The sequence below is a fragment of the Marmota marmota genome, unplaced genomic scaffold (assembly GCF_001458135.2).
Source record: "Marmota marmota marmota unplaced genomic scaffold, marMar, whole genome shotgun sequence".
Classification (NCBI taxonomy): Eukaryota; Metazoa; Chordata; class Mammalia; order Rodentia; family Sciuridae; genus Marmota; species Marmota marmota.
Window position 1 is genome coordinate 35188737 of NW_026000240.1, and position 7942 is coordinate 35196678.

General features: G+C 38.6%; 1 protein-coding gene across 5 annotated transcripts in view; it reads left to right on the plus strand.

Moving 5' to 3' along the window:
- Window positions 1-7942, plus strand: part of Ip6k1 (inositol hexakisphosphate kinase 1) — a 68009-nt gene that overhangs the window by 14835 nt on the left and 45232 nt on the right. The window contains exon 1 of one of the 5 annotated variants that reach the window (XM_048794669.1): window positions 2654-2674. The exons of the other annotated variants lie outside the window; for them this stretch is intronic. The gene's annotated coding sequence lies outside the window, so the exon portion shown is untranslated. Of the gene's footprint in view, window positions 1-2653; window positions 2675-7942 lie in introns of those variants that run through there. 5 annotated transcript variants of the gene reach the window in all.

Consider the following 7942-nt stretch of genomic DNA (forward strand, 5'->3'; position numbering starts at 1 on the left):
TTTTTTTTTTTTTTTTTGTGTGTGTGTGTGTGTGTTGGGGTGGGTGGGTATCAAGAATTGAACTCAGGGGCCCTCTACCACTGAGCCACATTTCCAGCCCTATTTTATATTTTATTTAGAGACAGAGTCTCACTGAGTTGCTTAGCACCTCACTTTTGCTGAGGTTGATTTTGGAAGGCAGCTATGCTCACCACTATACCACCAACGCGCTCTACTGAGGTTGATTTTGAATTCAAGATCCTCCTGCCTCAGCCTCCCACGCCACTGGGATTACAGGCATGTGCCACCACGCCTGGCTTAGTTTTTTCATGTATTAAATGTAGGTAACTTTTTATTTTAAAAAGCTTTGTACCCTGGGTGATAGCTGGGAAACTGGGCTATGGAGAGGTAATTGTTTTTCTTGGGAAAATGTACTGGGCTATGGAGAGGTAATTGTTTTTCCTGGGAAAATGTAGTCTATGCTGTTGTACAAGCTTTATTACAATCTTTGTAGCTCTAAATGAAATCCTGACCCATGTCATGTAAAGGAGCTTACATTTTGTACCTGTTGGTAAAACGTGTGTGTGTGTGTGTGTGTGTGTGTGTGTGGTGTGCTGGGGATGGAACCCAGGGCCTTATGTGTGATAGGCAAACCACTCTACCACTCAGCTACACCCACATCTCTAAAACTTCTTCTTTTTTTTTTTTTTTTTTAAGAAAGAGTGGGGGGGAGAGAGAGAGAGAGAGAGAGAGAGAGAATTTTTTAATATTTATTTTTTTAGTTCTCGGCGGACACAACATCTTTGTTTGTATGTGGTGCTGAGGATCGAACCCGGGCCGCACGCATGCCAGGCGAGCGCGCTACCGCTTGAGCCACATCCCCAGCCCCCTCTAAAACTTCTTGATGATAAAAATCCTAAGAATCTGAGGGTTAATATGATGAACATACCAATAAAGTATCATAAATTCCTTTTAGGTAAAAGAACTTAGAAGTGATAAAAATAAATCAAAACCATTTCTTTAGGAGTTTTGTCTTTTCAAGAATTAGAATGCAGGGTGCAGAATTATACCTGTAATCCCTGCCACTTAGTAGGCTGAGGCAGGAGGATCACAAGTTCCAGGCTAGCCTGGGCAATTTAGCAAGACCCTGTCTCAAAAAATAAAAAGGACTGAAGATTTACCTCAGTGGTAGAGTGCCCTGGATTCAATCCCCAGTACTGGCCGGGGTGCGGGGGGAATGGGATCATAACCTTTGAACAGAGCAGGTAAAAATTTTTTTTTTTCAGTTGTAAGTGAACACAATACCTTTATTTTATTTATTTATATGTGGTGCTGAGGATCGAATCTAGGGCCTCACACATGCTAGGCAAGTGCTCTGTCACTGAGCCACCATCCCAGCCCCAGAGCAGTTAAGATTTTTAGTTGTTGTTCAACCCAAAATTAAGATAAAATCCTTCATTACAAAAATGTTTGGTTAATTGTTTCTGCAGCTGTTGATATGAATAATAAATCATGAAAATCAGCCAGGGGACTTTGTTTCTCCTCTCTGCTAATTAAGAGCCCTTTGGTAGTAGTACCCTTTGATCCTTGTAGCCAATGTGATTGCTGTCACCACTGAAGACTGTGTGAGTGGCCCAGGTACACTGCAATCTTACTTTGCTGTACTTTCTCCCCATGTCAGTAAGTTTTTTTTTTTTTTTAATTTATCATTACTTTAGCTTTTTATTTTAAAAAATTGAATTTCTGACTTAAATGTCGGTGGAGCCCATAGAGGCTCAGCTTTGGGGAAGAGGATAAACCCTCTCTTTTGAGTTGATTTTTAATGTAAATAACTATTGCTGGATGTAGATGTTGCGCTTTTTCTCTTATTGCCTATGGAAATCAATCCTGCCCCCACCCCTTGTAATGAACCTAGGGAAATTCTACACTAAATTTCATTTCCACCCCTCTTTTTTTCCCCCTTTTCTTCTTTCTCTTTCTCTTTTTCTTTTTCTTATTTTGAGACAGGGTCTTGAACTTGACATCCTCCTGCTTCAGCCTCCCAAGTTGCCAGGATTGCAGCATGCTCCACCATACCAGCTCATGTTCAGTTTTTAGATATTGACTAAAAACTGCAAAAAGTAACTGATTTTTTTTTTTTTTTTTGGTACCAGGGATTGAACTCAGTGGTACTTAACCAATAAGCCACATCCCAGCTCTTTTTCATATTTTATTTAGAGTCAGGGTCTCACTGAGTTGCTTTAGAACCTCCCTAAGTTGCTGAGGCTGGCTTTGAACTCTAGATCCTCCTGCCTTAGCCTCCCAATCTCCAAGAACCACTGCGTCCGGCCAGTAAGTGACCTTCTTAAGGACACACTGTGGATTAAGTCCAGCCTGGAGGCTGAGGCAGAAGGATTGCAAGTTTGAGGCCAGCCTGTGGAATTTTGCAAGATCCTGTCTAAAATAAATAAAAAAATAAAAAGGGCTGGGAATGTAACTCAGTGGTAAAGTGCACCTGGGTTTAATATCCAGTACTGCAAAACAATCAAATGCCACCTGGTTTTGAAATGCTCGTGTCCTCACCATTCATTTTCTCTTCCTCACACTCTGGCTTTTGCTTCCTTGCAGTATGGAAAAGTGGAGTGTTGTCTTTGAAAGGTTTGGGGTTCCCACATCATTTTGCAGTGGCAGTAAACGGAGCAAATGATCTTATAAGGTGTGTATTGCGTATACAAAGTGACACTTGCTTTTCTTTTTTTTTTTTAAGTTGTTGCTGAACCTTTATTTTATTCATTTATTTATATGTGGTGCTGAGAATTGAACCTAGTGCCTCACACATGTGAGGCAAGCACTCTACCACTGAGCCACAACTCCAGCTCCTGACACTTGCTTTTCTAGACTAGACTGAAAAGACAGATCTTGGTGCTTTCCTGGCAACCTGGCAAGGAGAGTGAATGATAGTGTTTTAAGTGCTTTCTAGCTATGGAACCTTACTTATCAAGTCAGCTGATTTTTTTGTCTATACTTTCTTGTGATATTGGGTTGAAGAAACCTACTTTCCTGGGGCTGGGGTTGTAGCTCAGCGGTAGAGTGCTTGCTTAGCATTTGCGAGGTGTTGGGTTTGATCCTCAGCACCACATAAAAATAAATAAATAAGTAAAATAAAGGTATTATGTCCAACTACCACTTAAAAAAAAACACACCAAAAAACCTATTTTCCCTACCTCAGAGTTGATCAGATGAAAGGGAAGCTTGTCAGGTGGTTAACTTATGGCTTACTTTAGTTTTTCAAAACTTATTGAGAATAGTTTGGTTTGTCAGTTGCAGTCTTGCCTTGCCTACATCAGTCCATTCCGCATTATAGCCAGTGCAAATATGAGTCATCGATCTTTTGTTGAAATTCTGCAGTGACTTGGGTTAGGACTCATCTTCTCATTTTGGTAGTTGAGACACTTCATCATCTGCTCCTGTCAAATATCTCTTGACCCTCCAGCTTCAGATGTTTCAGGTAACAGTCATTCTCTCCCTTTTGGGCCTTTGTCCATGCTCTTATCTTCAGTTTTTGTTTTTTTCCCCCTCTTGCTAACTCCGGTTCTTTCGTATCTCAGTTGAGATGCCATACCCTTTAAGAAGTCTTTCTTGACCCCCACTTTTCATTTTGGTTGATGACACAGTATTATTATACTCATCACATCATTACTATACTCTATTAAAATTGCTTGTTAATATCTCATCTTTTCCTGCCCTCTATCCTGACTTAGTTCTTTGAAGGCAAGAACTAAGTATATTAATATAATATACAGTAGTATAATATATACAGTCTGACTCTTTGTAGGCATTCAGTTTATATATTTTTATATATACATATAATTATATATGTTATATATATGTGTTTTATATATGTATATGTTAATATTTTTTTTTTTAGTTGTAGATGGACACAGTACCTTTATTTATTTATCTTTATGTGGTGCTGAGGATCGAACTCAGGGCCTCTACACGTGCTAGGTGAGCACTGTACCACTGAATCACAACCCCAACCCTCATTTTATATTGGATTATACAAATATTTTTTTTTTTTTTTTTTTGGTACTGGGGATTGAACCCAGGGGCACTCAACCACTGGGCCACATCACCAACCCTTTTTTATATTTTGTTTAGATTCAGGGTCTTGTTAAGATGCTGAGGCTGGCTTTGAACTTTTGATCCTCCTGCTTCAACCTCCTGAGCCTTTGGGATTATAGGCGTGTGCCACTGTTCCCAGCATGAATTCTTTGTTTTTTGGTACCCAGGATTTCAGCTCAGGGTCACTCAATCACTGAGCCACATCCCCAGCCCTGTTTTGTATTTTATTTAGAGCCAGGATCTCACTGAGTTGCTTAGCACCTGGCTGTTGCTGAGGCTGGCTTTGAACTCAGGATTCTACTGTCTCCGCCTCCTGAGCCACTGGGATTACAGGTGTGTGCCACCACACCCAGCAATGAATTATTTTTTTATAGTTTTTTTGGGTTTAATTTAATATGATTCCTAATTAATTTGGTGACTTTATAATTGTATTTGGACAAAAAAAAATTGGTTTGGTAGTTTATTCTGATACCTGTTTATAAAGACTTGCACTCAGTTGGAGGATGTTGTATGGGTCAGGGCCAAGCAGCACACTAGATATTTCAGGTAAGCACAGGATATACATAGGCCATTTTGGTTCACTGTTTCTCCCCCATGCCCCCTCGTGACAGTGCAGCAAAAATTAAAGTGAGTTCATTAGCATAGAAAATATGATGAATACACTGGGCATGGTGGTGTACACCTGTAATCTCAGTGACTTGGGAGGCTGAGGTAGGGGGATTGCAAGTTTGAGGTCTGCCTGGGCAAGTTAACAAGATCTTGTCTCAAGGTAAAAATTTAAAAAGGCTAGGACTGTAGCTTAGTAGTAGAGTGCCTCTCAGTTAAATTCCCATACCATACACACTAAATAAATAAATAAATAGAATAGAATTGGATTAAATAACAAGAACTAAGAGTGTGGCTTGATAGTAGAGGGATGTTAGAAGTCAACCCTCTAGAAATTGCTGTAAGTCTACTTTCTAGGATGTTGGAGAAAGCCATTTACAATATTTATCACTGAAAGTTCTTTGTCTTGAAACTGCTTGAGTGGGGTATCAGGAAACTGGTGGCTTCTGTACTGTGGGAATCAGAGGCTGAGCAGTGGCTGTGTGTCAGGAGAGTTTACTGAGTTGATGGGGGCCTGGTGAGAGGAGCATAGTGAAACAAGGTAGAGAAACTTCTTTTACATTATCATCCCTCTAATGTCCTCTATTGATAAGCCTTAACATAAGCCAACAAGGGGAAAATATTTGATGGTTTCATCCCCATTTTTAAAGAAATATTTATTTATTTTTTAAAAAATATTTATTTATTTATTTTAGTTTTCGGTGGACACAACATCTTTATTTTTTAAATTTTTATGTGATGCTGAGGATCGAACCCAATGCCCCGCGCATGCCAGGCGAGTGCATTACCACTTGAGCCACATCCCCAGCCCTGAAATATTTATTTTTTAATTGTAGTTGAATACAATATCTTTATTTATTTATATGTGGTGCTGAGGATCGAACTTGGCCTTGCACATGCTAGGCAAGTGCTCTACTGCTGAGCCACAACCCCAGCCCACTTCATCCCCATTTTTGTTCAGGGCAGTGATGGGTTGAGTTTGGAGGCAATATAGTAATAACTGACAAACTCTATTATTAAAGTTAAATGAACAGCTTAATAATACAATAATAAGCATTTTTCTGATCAGGCTCCTCTTTTCTTTAATATAGGGATTGGTTTAAACTGCCATTATATTCTAGCCAGGGATAACCTATTCTCTGTTTTTTCCTCATCAGAGTTTAGTTTGTACTGTTCTAAAACTTCATAAAAGTGGAATCATACTGTACGTACTCTTACACATTCGTATGCATTCATATACTTTTGTACAGTATGCTGCTTTAATTTTATTCATGCTATTGAATCAGTTTAATTCTTTTTATTGCTGTATTGCATGTCATTGCATAAGCATTCAGTTTGTTTAAGCTCTTGTTTATGGAATCCAGGCTGTTTCCTGTGTTTGACATATGAGTTAAACTTCTGTGAACTAACTCTTTTCTACAAGTTTTTTTTTTTTAATTTTTTTTTATAATATGTCTACTTCTATAAGAAAGTTTAACACCTTTTTCAAAATGTTTTATACTCCCACCAATAATATGAAAGTTGTAGCTGTTCTTCATATTCAACAACATTTAGTATATTGTCAGTGTTTTTAATTAAAAATTTTTTTGTAGTTGTAGATGGACAGAATGCCTTTCTTTTGTTTTAATATTTATTTTTTAGGTGTAGTTGGAAACAATACCTTTATTTATTTATTTTTATGTGGTGTTGAGGATCAAACCCAGTGCCTCACACATGCTAGGCAAGTGCTCTGCCACTAACCTATAGCCCCAGTGTTTAACCATTTTGGTAATAGCATAGTAATATATAACTGTAGTTTTAATTGACTACTAATGATGATAAGCATGTTTTCCCATACTTTTTTTTTTCTTTTTTTTTTTTTTTTCGTTGGTACCAAGGATTGAACCCTAGAAGTTATTTTTACCACTGAGCCCCATCCTCAGTTCTTTTTTTTTGGGGGGTTGGGGCGGGGGAGGGACAGGGCTTGCTAAATTGCTGAGGCTGGCTTGNATTTATGATCCTCCTGCATGAGGCTCCTGAGTTGCTGGAATTACAGGCATGCTGCTACCTTGCTCAACCCCTGAATTTGTATTATTTTTCTTTGTGATATATTTATTTAAATCTTTTGCCCATTTAAAAAAAACCTGATTTTTAAAAAATTAGTACTGTTTTAGAAGGTCTTTATGTATTCTGGGTACTATTCAGTGTTTTGTGATTATTTTCTCTCAGTTCATGGTGGTTTGCCTTTTTATTTATTTATTTATTTATTTTTATTTTATTTTATTTTTTGTTACTGGGAATTGAACTAAGGGGCACTCAGCCACTGAGCCATATTCCCGGGCCTTTTTTGTATTTTATTTAGAGACCTTTCTCAGTGAGTTGCTTAGTGCTTTGCTGTTGCTGAGGCTGGCTTTAAACTTGTGATCCTGTCTCAGTCTCCTGAGCTACTGGGATTATAGGCGTGCACCACCTTGCCTGGCACTTTTTTTTTTGTTTTTGTTACATTTTAAAGATCAGATGTTTTCAATTTTGATGAAGTCTGATTTATCAATTTTTTTGTGGTTATGTCTGAAAATCCTTGCCTATCTCTAGATCTTGAAGAATTCTAGTAGGTCTTTAAGTCAGATAATACAAATCATCTGTTTTTACCTAGAAGTTTTATAATTTGAGCTTTTACATGTAGGTCTCTGATCCACCTTAAATTAGTTTTTGTGTGTTTGGTGAGATTGGGATTGCATTCATCTCCTCCCCCCCACCCCCACCAATATCTGATTGTTCCAGTACCAGCAACACTTGTTGAAAAGACACATTTGTTATCTGTTGCTGTGTAACACATTTGTCCCAAACATAGTAGTTTAAAACAGGAAACATTACTTTTGTTTCTGAGAGTTGGAATTCGGGAACAGTTTAGCTGAGTGGTTCTGGCTCACAGTCTTATAAAATTGCAGTCAAGATGTCTTCTGGGGCTGCAGTCATATGAAGGCTTACCTGGGGCTAGAGGATCTGTTTGGAAGATGACTTGCTCACATAGCTGTTGGCTGGAGGTCTCAGTTTATACCTGTGCCTGCCTCAAACATAAGGCTCTGGGTATCCTCATGGCATGTCATTTCTTCTGCAGAACAAATGATTCAAGACAGAGTAGGGAATAAGCCATGATGCTTCTTATGAACTGGTCATACACTTGCACTTTTCTTTCTCTTCTCTTCTCTTCTTTCTCTCTCTCTCTCTCTCTCTCTCTCTCCCTCCTCCTCCTCTCCTCTCTCCTCCTCCCCTC